A 17,011-nucleotide genomic window follows, 5' to 3' on the forward strand; every position below is an offset into this window, starting at 1 on the left:
GATGACTCTGGAAAAGTCAAATTATTATTCTGAATCACTAATCTTTGTTACTGTGAGTTAATATAGTCCTCAGTATGTTTAATGCCTGCCTTGCATAGAGCTTTAAAAATACCAGCAAGTGAAAAATATACTGTGGACTTCCTGCTAGACACTAAGGAAGTCATTTAACTTCTCCTTTGCCCCAGGTCCTGAAACTGTGGATGGCTGATACAACGATTCAGGGAATGTGCCTACATTCGGTTTTAGGGATCCCAATGAACTGCAGAAAATGTATTTATCTGTCACTGTGGCTTACAAATGTCTCAGACCAGAGAAAGTCATTAAATCACAGTGTCTCTCATTCAAATGGAGCAACTTAATATAATGTATGACAATATCCTCTCTCAGATTTTTTTTCCAACTGTTTTGTAAAGATGAGACTTGGAGTGTAGCTAATTACTAGAAGCAGAGATCAAGTGTTAGCATTAGGTCTCAAAAACCACAGTGCTTTAGATGCTCAGAGAGACAAAGGAGAAAGAACAGAGAAAAGTGACACTTTTGTGGCTGAGGCTTCCTTTTTAATTAGAGCAACAAGTAAGGAGGAAAGAAGCTTCCCATAGAAAAGAGTGTAATGGACAAATGTGATGATTCAGCAGTGAAGTTATGAAGGATTAACACTGGGCTGTTCCTAGGAGCTCAGCTTACATTTAGAGAGTGTTTAGGTGTGGGGAAAAATAATGGTAGGGAAATCCATACAAATATGTCCATTATTTTGTCTAAATTTGTGTATTTCCCTTACTAGATATCGGGAGACAGTGATGGGTTTTGGATTCTCTACAAGAATGCCGTAAGTGTTTGCTTCCCATATCTCTTACAAGGTTAATTATAAACATAAGAGTATGTGGGGGGTGGAGCTTTGGAAAACTGGATGCTTAACATTACTAGGAAACTTTGCCTGTCAACATAGACAGCAAGATCCCATTCCTATGAATGAGACAGTCCGAGGTCATATGTCCAAAAACTGTATCACATAAACCAAAGAAAAATACAGCTGCCCAGTTTCTTCAGATGAAGGGATGTGTAATAATACCAGTTTCTAATGTGGCCAGAGCTAAACATAGCGACAGCTAAGTGTACAGCTGGGAGAAACTCACCAAAGCTTTGAGAGGGAATACTGTTCTTTACTTCCCTCTCACCAATGTCTGTTGCTTAAAAACACTAACAAATGTAATTGTTCTGGGATGCTGAGGCATTGGATGGGAGATATATGGATTAATTATATTAAGATATGAATTAATAGCATGTGGAGGAGAGGAGAGGAGAGGCGAGGCAAGGAGAGGAGAGGAGAGGAGATGGGAATTCTGTATTAGTAACAAGGGGTCAATACATAACATGTTCAGGGACATGTGACTTCCTACCAACTCCCAATTTAGTCCAGCGCCTAATAGGCACGGTTTGTCCCTTCATATTTTGCTATTTTTAAGGTGCACAGAATTTGTTCTTTGTCTGCCATTGTTTGTCAGTGTCTTCAATTCATTTGTTTTGGCAGTCTTAAGATTTGGGCTTATTGGGACAGGGAACGTTTTTTACCCTAAGGACTCAGTCCTTCTAAGTCTTATTTAGAGTAATTCTTGCTCTTAGAAATAACCTCATTAACCTCCACAGACGATTTCAGCATGAGTTTGTTCAAGAACAAGAGCTCTGAGTAGGAGACCACCGTTACATTGAAAGGAACACAGTTCCCAAGCATCACTGTGGATCAAACATACTAACTTTATTGGGAATTACTTAATCTACCCAAACTTCCCCCAAGCCTACTTCCAGCCTTGGTTGCTGAGAGTTCCTGCATAACCACCCTGAGTACCCTCCCCAGATGGTCCAAGAGGCGTTTTTTGGCCTAGAGGCCTCTGCGAGGATTTTCTGTGTTGGCTTTTCTGCTTCTAATTCCTGCGTGCCTGTGATTCAGACTATGTAAGGAGAAGTTAGAACGTCCACGGTCATACATCTAAGCTTCAGGAACAAATCGTATTTTCAGTTAAACCATTTTACTGAATAAAGAAAAAAATCCATTATTTAATTTGGAACATTTCTTCCCCTTTTGCTGTATCTTGTATTTAGAGGGGGGAGGAGAGGACAAACTTGTGGTTTAAACCTGTGTTCATCATCATATATACATATGTCACACCCACACGAGTCCAGAATAAAAATCGTTTGACTTTTTTCTTCTGCACAAGAACAAAGTACGAAACATGAACTAAGAAGAAGTAAGCAACTTATGAAAAACTCTGTGCATTTGCCTTGTTTTCTGCAAAATCAAATTGCTATTTATCAGATGCACTGCCAAATGCAGTCAGTTTACTTGAAAAATACCTAAGAGGACAACTAGAATTATTCTGCTTCCATTTATTTTTAAACCAAATACTAAATACAGAAAAAAGACTATTCTTGTTGGTTGATGGCCAAACTAATTAGCAAAACTAAGATCTCCAAGATATAATAAAATCAAGAGAACTTTAAAAAAAGATAAATCGTTTAATTTTGTTGCACTTAAAGGAAAAACATTTGACTAAAAAGGAAAAAAAAGACTGGTAAACATAATCCCCCAGGGTGCTAAACCCTGGAAAAGTCTTTCCTGGTCTGGTGGGGCTCATGTATAAATAAAAAGGCTGTATCATGCATTGTTGGTTCCCTACCTGAACATGCTGAACTTGAAAGGTTTGAAGTGACAGCTATATTCCTTTAGAGTTGCTTCGTAAGCAGTGCATCTAAGGATTTATTTCCTAAGGATTTATGTTCCGTTGTTATTTACTGCTCCCAACTAGAGCAACCCCAGTTTCCTCTAAATTCTCATGCCCACTCCTACCCCTCAGTACTTGTGCCTTGCTAATTCATTCTTTTTATGTACCAGGCACCCAGCCTGCCCCACCATCTTCCTAATCCCCTTTTTATAGCCCCAGGCCTCCATAGCAGTCCTTCTTTCAGTTTTGCCCTAATCAGTGGTCTAGCTCCCTTCCTGTACTGGGGAACAAGCAGAAAGCAGATACGCCTGGTTCAGAGCTGCGTGGGCTCACATTAACCAGGCAGGACATGCAGGAGCTGTCTGGGTCAATCAAGAGGGAAATTTTGCCTGTCTTGTCCTTAGTGGAGGGCTCTCTCGGATGCAACTCCTCTCTCTAAGGAAGTTGGATATTCAAAAGACTGAAGGAGAATTAGTATAGCTGAGATTTCTTCCCCTGTGTTAAATTTAGCCAAAAGTGCCTAATGAATTCAAAATTACTGACTGGGACCAGCAATGTGACAGACAAACATAGCATGATTGCATTTCCTTACAAAGGCAGACTAAGAAGCAAAATAAAGTAAATAAAAAGCCTACATGCCAGTTACAAAGATTTATGACACAGTGTTAGCTACAGCATATGACTCCCTTTAGTTCCTTGTTGGTAAGAAACTCCAGTGCTCTGAAGGTTTCACATCTGCTGCAACCTAGTATATGAGAGGTAGTGAAGACTGCTAAATAACGTGGTTCATTGAAATCCATTCCTGAAAAGAGTAACTGGAAGGTTTGTGAAAGTACAGATCACAGCACTAAAACTTGTCTTGTCACAAGTTACTCCTGAAATTAATGTCTTTGTTCTTTAAATTATGGCATGAATTGAGTATATTTGCCAAGGAAGTGGCTGTGTTATCCTGGCTCATGTTAGCACCTTGGTGGCATTGCACGCTATATCCTGCACTGGAAAACACTTCCAGTCAGCTCTTTCATAAAGATGCCACAAACGTTAGGTATTTATATTTGCCTGGACAGACAACCACAGGCCTCTCGTGGAAATTTGGCCAACGTCTAAGTGTGCGTGCAGGCAGGCATGCAGAGGGATGGAGCGACATACGCTTCTCTTCAGAGCCGAAAGAGGATAATTTATAAAACAGATTCCCTATTCAGTTTGGCCAAACATAAAGGCAATTCTCCTTCATGCATCCCACACACCACTGACACCCCTCCAGCTCTACAGTGAAACTGAAGCTCACTTTATGCAACCCTCCAGAGGAAAACTTTGGGAAAAAGGGGAAACCAAGCTTTTTTTTGTGTGTAGGAAAAAATACACAGCAAGAACAGAAGGAGGCCTGAAAGTCTCAGAAAGGGATAATGAGAGCTGGAGCATTAATATATAGGCCAACACCACTAAATGCCATCGGACTGGTTATGCAGGCGCAACGTTTGGCCGACTTGCTCTCTGACACGAGCGCATGTCCTGGGGCGGCTGTAGCAGGTAAGCGTCGCTGACGGCCAGCCTTCCCCGCGCACAGCCCAGAGGCATCGGCAGCCCCTTCAGCCTGGGCCTGGGGGCTGCGGCGGTGGCAGCAGCGTGGGCGGGAGGGGATGTTAGCCGGCCCCAGGTCTCAGAGCCTGAGGGAGCAGGCAGGGCGCGATGGCCTGGGAGAAGCTTGTGCTACTGCTCCCTCTGCTGTACCCATCCTGTGGAGAAATCCCAAACGTCAGCACGAGAAGCGAGGGAAACCCAGGGTAGCTTTCAGGGAGCAGTCTGTATATAGTGCAGACCCCGGCTGAGCTGAGAAAGGGATAAAGGAAGTCACGGCTGATCACGAAAAGCACCACCACGCTCGGGAGGCGGCACGACACGGAGCTCTATGTATTGAGCCTATCTGATCCCTTTTGCCTTGTACCTGCTGAGAGAGATGTTATCCTTACGCGCCTAGCCTGGCACAGGGAAATAATGCCTCTCCTTGAGCTTGATCGCCTCACTCCATAATACATATTTAGATAATGATCTCATCTTTCGAGAAAGATGGGTGTCATGACTAGCTGTGCGGCTCAGTCTGCAGAGAAACGCACACGAAATTCTCCAAGCATGGTTGCTTATAGCAGTTAAATGACAAGTTATATAATGTAGTCAGTAAATGCCTCACATGCTGTAGTTCATCGCCGACATCAAACAGGGAAAAAAAACCTCAACCTGTGAGTCATATTAATGTCACACTGAATTAAAAACAATGAAGTATAGACAAAAAAGGGGAAGGGGGGAAATGGTTTATAGAAATGTAGTACATTAATCATTTGGAAATTATCAATTTGATTGGGAGAGCGAATGTTTCTTTTTTAACCCACATCAACCTGAATATAACTCCCTCCAGTCAATAACCCCACTGTGTATACCACTTCTGAGGGCTGAGAAATTGGCAGTACTGGATAGCACCTATAAAAGCCATTTGCAACTGCCATGAAAGCCTTTCTTTGAATGTAGTGACAACTTCCACCCCAAGAAAAATATGTATTTTCAAATGCTCAAACATTACAGTGTGCTTTTGGCTGATCTTCAGAGTGGTATTTCAGTTACTCCAAACTTTGCTTTTAGTCCGATTTATAGAAAGCCAAACTAGAGCAGAAACTATCTCAAAGAAAGAAATCACTCTCAAGCACCTTTTTCAGAGAAGGTGCAAACTCATCAGAATAGGAAGGCACGATAAGAAGAATCAGCGCCTTCAGGAAAAGCATACGCTTTCCACATGAAAGGAGTTGAAGAAAGTCTCAAAGGCTGGAACGCACAATTTAGGACTCGGCAACTTTGAAAGACAATCCTGCATACGCTTTAAACTTCCTGGGGAATTTCAGGAACTTTATATAACTTTTACAAAAAAAAGAAACCAAAAAACCCTGCTAATCCCAATGTGAGATTTAAAAAAGTAAGTAAGTAGTGAATTCTAGAAAGGCAGTATTAAGAGATTAACTGCATTCCCTTTTTCTTCGTACCTTAAGTGGTATTTCCTTTTAGATTATAAAACTACTACCAGCTAATGGAAATATTAGAAACTGGATTTTAGCATATAACACTGTGATAAAGTGAATTACATTTAAATGTCAATGGGATCTATGGAACGAGGCACTTCTGAAAGAAAATCATTCAGTACTTTTAAAGTTGTAAATAAGTAGCACAGCATTTTCAAATGCACTTGTTCACGACCTAATTCTGCTCTGATTGCTTCAATTTTAGTTTTCGCAAAGCTGTACTAGCCATGCAATACTACAGTTCAACGGAACCAATGCTATGGCAATATTGAGTCCTACTGAAAAATCCCACTTTAAATTAGTGGCTCCAGCAAGGGAATGTGACATGCTGATTAGGGGCGGAATCCAATCCATTCATTTCAGTGGCATTACTCTACATTGACATGAATGCAAATAGATGCAGTTTGGCCTCAGGACAGAGACAATGCGCCTAATTCACACTTGCTCAGGTTTGCAGAGAAGCAGCAGCAACCTCATCTGCATTTATGGTTGGAACGGAACCGAGAGCATAAACTAAACTAACAACATCCATAGGAAAAGTTATTGTTTAAAAAGTACTTTATCTGTAATAACTCAACAGTAATTACAGATTGTTTTAAACCTGTCCTGTGAAGCATGATCACAGACAACCCACAAATACACAGTGTGTATGCACAGAAACTGAGCCCTGCTCTGGCCATAATCTTCCCCCCCTCAGATCCCACAGCTCCTCTGAAAAAACGTTTTCCATATTATAGCACTTCCTCCTGTCTCTCTGAATTCATTTTGTTTATCCTCAAATAAAATAAATTATTTTTCACTTTGTCTGGAATAGCATATGCTTTATCTAAGGACCTCAGACATGACAATATAAATTATTTGTACTTCTTACTACAAAAAGTCTTGCTCCGGGACTTTGTGACTGTACACTGAACACCTGAGGGAAATCAAATTAACAGCAGCTAAGACAGAACTGTTAAAGGCATGTTTTCCCCTATGTACAGTAGTCTGTTAACATATCCACGGGCACCAAGATGGTGAGGATAAAGCAAGGACATTCCTCTGAACCATCACTGTATTTCACATTATTGTTTGTTTCCTTGAAGGAGCTGTGGACATAGCAATATTGATAGGCACTGGGGTTCCTCAAGCATAAATTCAAGCATGCAGATTTTCCAACCGCACACACTACCCAGGCACTAGTTTCAAAAAAAAAAAATCAAGCGAGCTTTCTGCTTAAGAATACAAACATGATTTAAACATGAGGATGCACAGAAGTGGCAGGCAGAAAGCCTGTTTGCCCTTGCCTCTCTCCCCTGCCTCCAGCTGCTACCCCTGGGTGGCCCAGCTCAGCTCAGCTCAGCTCAGCCCCGGCGAGCGGGAAGAGGTTGGGATGGTGCCTGCCACACTTGGCACAGCCTGGCAGGGCAAAAAGGGGCTGGCTGGCACCAGCCCCCAGCAGCTATACTGCAGGCCTCAGGGACCTGTGAAAAAAGTGCATTTAAAAAGGCAGAGTTTTTCCTCACTGAAGCTCTTGTATTAGTCCCTCCCATCCCTACCCAGTGCAGGCCAGTAGCTAAAAGTTACCGTCAGGGCCTAAAAACACAAAGTACCCAAGAGTTCTTGTTTTCTCTCATCAGCAATGGATGCTTATAGTATTTCCTTCACCCTTTTTCTAGGTGAGCTTGCTTTCTTTGATTTGTCATCCCTGTATTAACTCTTCCTATGTCATGAGTAATGTGACATCTTTGCTGTTTTTGTGGGAGGCTTCGTAGGGAATGCCAGTGCTGCTCGCATGTCACCTAAGGGTGCGTACGGCACAATAAGTGCGGGCTAGTGGTTAAATACTAGATGAGCAGCAGAAGACCTGAATCAATTCTCAGCTCTGCCACAGGTTTGTTGTGTGAATCCAGGAAGCTTTCTCTGGGCCTTAGCTCCATGTCTGAAAAGTGAGGACAGTACTTCCTCCCTCCCACTTTCTATCTGTTTTGCCCATCCAGACTTCCGTGCTTTTAAGGATGGATGTCATGTTACGAGGTGTTTAGAACAGCCAAAACTTTGAGCTGGGACCTCTTAGCATTACTACAACTAAAATATTGAAAATAGTTCAAGGAGTATTTTTATTCCATTTACTACATGGAAAAATTAATTTAGTAAAAGAAAGGAAGAAAAAACACAGCTTCCTTCAGAAATCTCCTTAATCAGCCCCAAAATCTGAATCAATGCTGAGCACAAAGACTTAAATTTGGCTTAAAGAAAACTGAAGAGACCAGAAACAACAAAAGAAGCCTCATTACAAAAGGTAAGGATTCTACCTAGCCAGTAAATAATTAAAGCTGCTCTCTGTTCCCTTCCATTTTCTATTTTAAGGCTTTTCATTACAGGGGATCAAAGTCAGCGATAGTTGGCGAGAGGCAGACAAATCCATCCCGGAGCTGGAGAGAATGTATGAGCTCATCCCCGTGACAGCAGGCCCACGGTGCCACCTGGTTGAGCTCCAGCACATACCCCCTCTGATGGCACCAGCAATGTCAAGCACATGGCTCTAGATTGAAGGGTGCGTGTAGAAACTCTCTTCACTTAGAAAAACAAAATGAAACAACCGTACATCTGCCACGAGGAATATTATACTCAGTGCTTGTCACGGAGCTGCGAAAAAAGCAGCCACAGAAAGGGTTCAGACTCATGGAACATAAATAACTTCCAGAAGTCTTAGAAAATTAGCCGTATGAAGAAGGACTGATATCATTTTGTCTGCAGAGGAGGAAAATGAGAGATATGATAAATGTAGGATAGCTATATACAAATTATAAATGGTAAAAAGAAAGGATAATAATAAAAAGTGAGGTTGAACTGAGAGGCAAATTTAAACGAGATTAAAGAAAATTCTGTTCTATCTTTTTAAACTTAAGGCATGGTTTACTGTGTGGTGCTCTCTGCAGCACAACAGAATTGAGACCAAAAAGGACTGTAAAAAAAATCATTATATTGTTAATGAAATCTTGCATGTTCTCATTAGAAAATCAGTTGTTTTAAAAAGAAAGAATATGATCGCTAATGAACTTTGTTTTTTTAAGCAATAGAATATAAACATTTATATGTCGTGACACAAGCAATGATTAAACGTCAAGGATTAGGAAGAAAATTCCCCTTTTGCCACATTATTCTGTAATTATCCACTGGCCAGTCCCCAAGCCGTCTCAGGAACAATGCACTGGGTCAGATCTAACATGACAACATTTGATTAACACTAAAGTTCCATTAAGAGATTCATGTATAGAACTTTTGTTTAAGCTCAAGAGAAAAGGACTGCAACCCGAGGAGTGCGCCATGAAGCTTTGCGTTCTGAAACATTTTCTGCTCTGACTGTCAGGAGCTAGCAGCACTTGAAGATGAAAGCAGCAAGCATGCACTGACCTTGGTGTGTAAAAATGCTTTGGCCTGCATTTGGGCCAAGGATACAATTTTCACTGCTTTGAGCTGCTTCAGATGTTCAGCACACACTTGACTTCTAGTCTCTACCACAGTTAAGAGTATTTGCAATTACAGGATTTGTAGGGTCTTCTGGCTTATGAAGCTTGCCACTGCACTGATTGCAATACAACAGTCAATTTGTAAAATTAATACAAACAAAAATCTCATTGTTGTGAAATTTATGCAATTCATTTGTTGGAGTCTACCAAAATGGTACAAAAGAATACATCATTAGCTGAAAGCGCTGTTTCAGAACATGCTGTAAGACTGCATAGCAGGACCTTTTCCAAGAGAGAAAATGCACCCTGGGGATAACAGAGCCCCTAAAGAGTAATGTTCTCCTGTATGACCTCATTAGCATCTGATGTGTGGGAACATCTTTAAATGTGAAATTCTCCTGTTTACTTTGAGACAGCTCTTTAATCAAATTCATAGAATTACTTTCACTTTGTACGAGACAGATAAAAACCCCACATTATTCAAGTCCAACAGTTCTTCAAATGAAAAAAGATTGCAATAAAAAATTGGATTGGAAAAGGTGACTGTTTTGATGCTATATGTGGGAGTTCAGCTATATGCAGAATTGAACTCTATTTTCTTGGTTTAGCTGAACTAAGCTGTACTGACAAGAGCATGCTGAATTAGATCCAGTTGTAACCTCAGGTGAACCTGCAGGATAAACCTTACGTCATTGTATTGTTGCAGCTCTTTTTTTTTTTTTTTTCCATGAGCAAACATGGCTCACTTCCCTTAGTCTCTGAAATGCCATATCAGGAGTGCTGCCCATGGGGTATAAGTCTAAATAGAGCATGCTTGGATTTATTCATTTCAGGCCTCTGGGAATGGAATTGAACTACTAAGCAAGCCTGAAGTGAGACTACAAAGGCATGAGGGAGACAAAAGTGAAGATCCTATAAAGATAATGGGGAGTATATAAAATTCTGTTCTGAAAGACATGCACCCGTGTTTCTGTTTTGTAATGCTTGCTGTTGAGGACAAAACCAGCTGCATGTTCCAGCTGCTACACGCTTGTGGGGATATCCTCCTGCCTTGCATGCAGGGTGACTGGGACTGAGTGGTGCTGCCAAGCCCTCTGTGGCTACAATGTGTGAAAAACACTTCATTTCTACAGCACTGTTCACACAGTTTTGTAGAATAAGATACAGCCTCTCTAAGAGGCTGAGAATTCCTGGTGTCTGCTTTTTAGTAGCATGAAGGAGGACAAAGGGCCCTTGGCAGAACATTCCCCTCCACCCAATTTCCATGACTATATTACTGCTTCAGAGACGTAAGGGAAATGCTGCTACCTTCCACCTTATGGACAGACGTACAAAACATGTGCTCCGTTTTCCTCCTTTAGACATGCATCTGAACGTGACTCTGCTTCCTCTTTGTCAGGTTGCAGAATGGACACCCTGCATCATCTCGGTATCTGAAGGCTCCTTGCTCTGTTATGATTACCAGAGACTTTCTATGGCACAGCTGACCATACAGGAGCCCTCCCTGGATTAATCTTTACACTTATGTGGAAAACAATTCTGTTTGTAGCTACACTAGCTAAATAATAAAGAGGCCTGCAATTCGTGGTGCAAGCTCTTTGCCCACAGATGCCTGGAAGGAATCGCCTCCCTGCTCAGTGGGAATGGTGGGACACTATGCAAGTGATTCAGTAGGTTTGGGAAGATGAAAAAGACAGTCGTTCAACATGTACCATTGCTGAATGCAAAATCCTGGATTGCAATCCAGCAACTGATGCACTTTGTGACTCAATGGTAAAGGATAAATCAGCAAGTGAACAGGGGTGGTGCAGCAAGGACAAGGGATAGAAGTGATCTGGGCAACACGCGCAGCCACGAAGCACTTTTACAAATAATGACCATTCTGTAGAACTAGAAATGCTCTTGCTCCATATTCTGAAGGATGATATCTCAGGTATTTCTTTCATTTGAAAAATGTTTTTCCTTTTTCTTTAGATTATCACTGGATAATATACAGTCTGCTTTGTGATGACCTTCCATATTGCGAAGAATTACTTTGCTACTACAGGCTTCTCTAAGAGCTATGGTGCTAGATGTTACTTTCTAAAGCTGCATAACCATTTCTTTAAAAGAAGTTCAAGCAGATAACCTTAATAATGATTTTTTCATGTATATTCAAGCTCATATGCAATGGAAATGTTCTGGAAATGATGCAATTTTGCTTAATAAAACTATAAATCGCTATACAATTTCATCACTTTAGGTCTTGAATAACTGGAAATCATCCTCCTACATAATCAGTCATGATTTCCTCTGTATGAGTTTAATGTAAGAAGGGTATAGCTAAATTATGCAGGACTATAAACTTACTTAACTGTTTTAAGAAAAAAGAACATAAAAAATATAGCAGCTTTAATAGCTGGGAGTACAGACAAGCCCAGCATAAAGTTGAGGGAAATAAAATTATAAAATAAATAGAATTAAGTCTGTGAATATTTTGCCATTCCTTAAGACATATGGAAACCAAGAACTGGCAGGAATAATTACCAAGGAACTATATGAACAAACATAAGCGTAACATGTAGAAAGATCAATTTACACAGAAAGATCACTTATCTCTTGCCTTAGTTTCTCCTCTTGTAACCCTGGTGAATGCACCCCTACAGCTCAACGATATCACAGAATCACAGAATCGTTTAGGTTGGAAGGGACCTCTGGAGATCATCTAGTCCAACACCTGTACAGAAGAACATGGAGTACTAAACATCCACAAGCAGACATATGTAATTTCTTTCTTTGCCTATCAGGAGATTGATGAATAGTCTACCCCTGATGCCTTTTGTTAATTTGAATTTTCCTCCTTCTCTTGGATGAGACTCTCATGTTACCCTATCTCTTCCTTCTCGTCTCAATGCAAAAAAATCAGATGGCAAATAAAATCCAGCAATGCTCTAGTTGGCTTATTAAGTCTCCCTCACACTGTTCATTATTCTCGGTGGTCCTGCAAGTCAAGCTCTCAGCTCAGGACTGCCACGGTTCTTAAATCCCTATGCTTTCTCTCCGGGTGTTATGGACACATCCCCGGAGTTTGGCCAGTCCCCGATGTCTTTTTCAAGTCCCTGACAAGAAACTTTATTCTCACTCTTGGTTTCTCCTACCTCTGCTGAAACAGCAGAAAGCCTTTTCCAAGGTCATGTATATACCCTTAGTCAGGTGTTCTTTGACTTACAATGAAAATCATAGGAAAGCACACATGAACCTGGAGTTCACATTATAAGGCACCGTTATTATAAGTTAGAATTAGATGTAACCAGAAAATGGAAAGAAGGGCGTTCATCAGCAAATGTCAATTTTTCAACATGTGGAAGAAATACAAACAATCTTGTCACTGTGCATCATGGGAATTATAGTCTGCAGCTCCCTTGTCCCATTCTTCCATTAGGTGCGTAAATGAAACATAGAAACAATTTGTTTTATCATCTCCATTCTCACAGAATGATTAAATAAAAAAAAGCAACAAGCGATCACATTCACCATGGCAGTGCAACAGAACCGTAACGACCTCAGGCTGGCTCATTCCCTCCTATAGCAAATCCTGCAACGGAAGGGAGGCCGTAGCTCTACTTGGGATCCTTCTACCAGATTTGCCCTGGGAAAAGGTTTCTTGTGAGGGAAGTCGCTGTGGGAAAAATGCCAGAACCCACTCCTCTTCTCTCAGTCTTCAGGCCATTTGCTTGGGAGAGCTGAAAATCTGCTTTCCTGTTCCTTGTTGCTGGCAGCCCTTTTCCGTGCCATCACTCATCTAGAAACACCTGCCAGCCAAGAATATGGGGCTCTATTCTCTTGAGAAGGCTCCTCAATGTGTAGGAGCTTCACTGTAAAGCTAATGTAGGCTGTTAGTTTTTAAATTTAACTCTCCCATAGGCGGATAGTGGTAGCCATGTCCACAACTCTCCCACTCCTTCCCTACCATACCAGACTCCTGCAATGTCTGCACCTCAGGATGCTTAGGCACTAGCAAAAGTGTATGAGGTAACTTGTACTGCTGACATCCATTAGGTACAACTGAAATTCTTTAAACCAATGGACATGAGTCAGGTCCCTGCAAAACCACAGACATTAAGCTAACCTTAAAAAAAAATTAAAAAACAGGAACTAAACATGTCATTCTGGCATCTTGGTGCAGCAATTTCTTTTAAAGAATTTTTTCAGTAATACTAGCAGAAGGAAATAATTTGTCTGGGATATGCAGGTAATGCCCAGCTAATAAGATCACTCAGTTGCTCCCTAAGATGCATGAACCTGCGCTCACTGTTGGATTTCCAAAATGCACAAAAATACTTACCTGTGTATCTTAAATCAGTGTTAGATCTCAAATGCAGGCAACTGGGGATTTAAAAAGGGAAGGTGACAATCTGGACAGGGACTTGGTTTTTCAGCATATTTAATTTTGCCCCTGTATGCTTAAGAGTATATTTTCCCCCTGGTACTTAAGGGATTTCTCCACAGAACACGCATATAACAATGGCAGTAAATCCTACAATAAATGTATGCATGCAATTTCCATTAATGTTAGTGGATTTATAGGTGAGGTGAGATTCACCCTTGGTTCACGAAACCTACGCAACAGCCTTTTGCTCCACTGAAGACAAGGAATGTGCAAAGGAAGATCAAGGACAGAGCAGATACCCAGGGGGACTTCTCTGCAGTCTTTCACACACCTCTCAATAGACATCTTTGCCAGCTGCAAAGAGGCTGTCATAAAGGAAGATTTAGGAGTGAGCTAAAGGAAAGGATTATGGGATCTAGTAGTTCACAACTCCTGAGTACACTGCGTTCACAATAGCAGCTGACTCCAACCACGAAGAGCAGCAGTGGGAGAGTCAACTGGAATTGTTTAATCTCTTTTAGCCCTTGGTCAGTGATCTGCTCAGTTTTACTATGCACCTCTGTCACATCGCAATGGTGACCTTCTCTGAAAATGTCATGCTAGAGGAAGGAAAAAACAGCTAATTTGCTTCCTATAGTTTTACACACAAATGCCTGGAGATTCTCAATCTAATACATATATAAATTAAACTTCAGGACCCACGAATTTTGTTTTTGGAAGAATGATGAAACATGCTTCTGTTCATGTGCAGAGTAAGCACTGTTGTGAATGCTGTGTGCTCACGATGTGTTAACTGCCAGGTCCCGGGAGCCCTTTAGCCTACTCCAAATCTTCCTATATGATGGCCTTTATTATAGTGTGATGAGAGCCATAGGCCCGTATTTTGAAGGTAGATTATTGCAGCTTAAGTTTACAACATAATCATTGTTAAGTATAAGGTCATTTCTTAATAAAATTTTGCTGTGGCTTGCTACGATTCTTCACCAGTAACAAGCACTTTCTTGCCCTTTAATTGCTCTGAAAAATACTTACTTTTTATATGATTAAATCTAGGTCTTTCTTGCTAAAACACAAGTAGTTTTCACTCAAAAGATAATGAAGATGGCAATTAGAGGTTTATCTGCAACTTATATCCTAAAACCTTCTTAGCTGCCATTTATCAAATAGCATCTTGAACAAGCCAAAGAACACTGCAAATTCAGCCCTTTAATGCTCTGTTTTACCTCTCTGTTGGACAAAAGGCATTGGGACACAAAAGCCATTAACCTCGTTTGTTGAGGGTCACCACATTTATGACACGACAGAAGTACCAGCAGAAGGAGACACATACTCTTAATTGTATAGGCTCTTTGCACATAAAATGTCAAATTAAAATGGCTGCCACACTCTATCTTTGGGCTACACACTGCCACACAACTAACAAGAACTTGCATATTACCTTGCTCATAGGAGTTTAGAATAGTTTTCTAAGCTCACAGCAGTTTAGAAAAGACAGATGGGTAGATAACAAACTTGTTTTTTCTGTCTAAAAACATGTCGCTTCATTAGTTTTGACAGAGTGAGTTTCTCCCTTTGCTAAAAAAAAGCTTGCTTCTCTGTATACAATCAGGTTGACAATCGTTGTTATTGCTCCAATAAGCTGTTCTGCAGTATCTGAAGAAGAATATTCCTCAGGCAAACTAAAAGAGTAAATTACTTTATATGTAATTTTTCTTTGAACTATTTCGTACTTAAGATTGTAGATAAGTATGCCTTTACAATTGCTGTTCTCAGCTTAAACCTTTCCCTTTCAACCCAGTAATGTCACTGTGCTAGGTCTTAATTTCTTTACTGCTGTGAAATCATAAAATTTTTTGTCATTACTTCACCACAGGATCTACTTGAGGATCAAGACATGACATCAGAAGAGAACAGCCACTTTCAATAGCAAGAAATCTCACCCTGACCACTCTATTAGACATGCTTCTGTTGCCTTTATTGACTTTTTGCTGTTTTCTGGGAGATATTAAATTGGACCCCCCCAAAACTCTTACTCATGCCAACATATATGCAGAGTTTATATCGGTCTGTACAGTCATCATTTTGAGATTATACATTCAAAGACAAATTTATATAAAGATTTTGGATAGTCAATTAAACCTACAACAAAATTCACGGTATACTAAAAGGATGGTAGTATATAGTAGGATTCAAGTCGAATGTAAGTTGAATGCAATGGCATTACTCCAGCCTACTCTTTACTAGGTTGCTCTTTACTATTAGACTTCCATTTTGATTTGCAAAGCCAACTCCTCCTGCTTATTTCAATTGTTACTTTCCAGTAACTTCCAATAACAGTGACGTTTATCCCAGCAAACCTATTATAGTGCCTTAGAAAACAAACTTGCTCTGTTTTAATCTTTGCTTTCAATGCAGAGTAGCTACTCATGTCTGGTGTTTTCAAAGGCACTCAACCTGGACCTAACTCCTGGCAAGAAATCTACAGACCTGAGTAGAACAGTATTAAAGTAGAACTGAATACTTCTAAAACATCCGATTTTTAACTTTTTAACTTTTCAGCATGGATCTTGCTTAGAGTGCTAAATATGTGGCATTTTCCTATGCTCTCCACATTCAGATTTCAGTGAGAAGAACGAGGACAAAAGACTCATTTGTCATGGTTTAGTTTACTACATGAATTTTATGCATGGTCAGTTATACTGCATGAAACAAAGCTACTGCCATTTTAGGCATTTTGCACCGTCAGCTTTATCAAGACAAAGTCTGAAGATCTAATTCATTTTTAAAAAGAACAATTATCTTTTAAAAAACAATTCTAGTTTACAAAAAGGACAGTATGATCAATCAGTGACAATAAGATCACATGCTAGGTAAAAACAGCCTGAGCAGCTAAGCTATGGAAAAGCCTGTTCAAACATTGAACATTTGATTGTAGTTTTTGTAATATATTCACAGCAAGCTTAGCAATCCCAATTAAAATAAATATTGGTACAAAACCCAAAAAGCCTTCTTCAGTTTTGACTTCCGTTTTCTTTTGGTCCTTCTCAAGCACACTGACTCATGAAAGAGAGCTAAGAAAGCACATTAAGATTTGTTACTTCAAAAAAGGGTGTCTCCCATTCGTTACCCAGCTTCTGCGAGTAGCCTGGCAAAGACGACTGAAGGAAGTTAGCAGGTCCTGTTCTTCTTCACTGAAAAATCTGTCTGAGCTTCTTTTTCTCTTGGTTCCTTGGTATGCTTGGACGTTTAGAGAGGCACACTGAATACACCAAAACAATAGGAGATGTCATCCGGAGTCTTTTCATTGACTTCCAAGGACACATAATCCGGCCATCTCATGTTCCAAGAGAAAGCGGGAGGTGTTGCTGAGCAAAGGGCAGAGACATGTTTGCTATCTCATTCTCTGCA

General features: G+C 40.5%; 1 protein-coding gene across 5 annotated transcripts in view; it reads right to left on the minus strand.

The window, feature by feature from the left end:
- DTNA (dystrobrevin alpha) overlaps positions 1-17,011 on the minus strand; it is a 234,673-nt gene that overhangs the window by 191,400 nt on the left and 26,262 nt on the right. Inside the window, exon 1 of one of the 5 annotated variants that reach the window (XM_068932777.1) lies at positions 11,837-11,908. The exons of the other annotated variants lie outside the window; for them this stretch is intronic. The gene's annotated coding sequence lies outside the window, so the exon portion shown is untranslated. Of the gene's footprint in view, positions 1-11,836; positions 11,909-17,011 lie in introns of those variants that run through there. 5 annotated transcript variants of the gene reach the window in all.

The sequence above is a fragment of the Struthio camelus genome, chromosome 2, assembly GCF_040807025.1.
Source record: "Struthio camelus isolate bStrCam1 chromosome 2, bStrCam1.hap1, whole genome shotgun sequence".
Taxonomy (NCBI): Eukaryota; Metazoa; Chordata; class Aves; order Struthioniformes; family Struthionidae; genus Struthio; species Struthio camelus.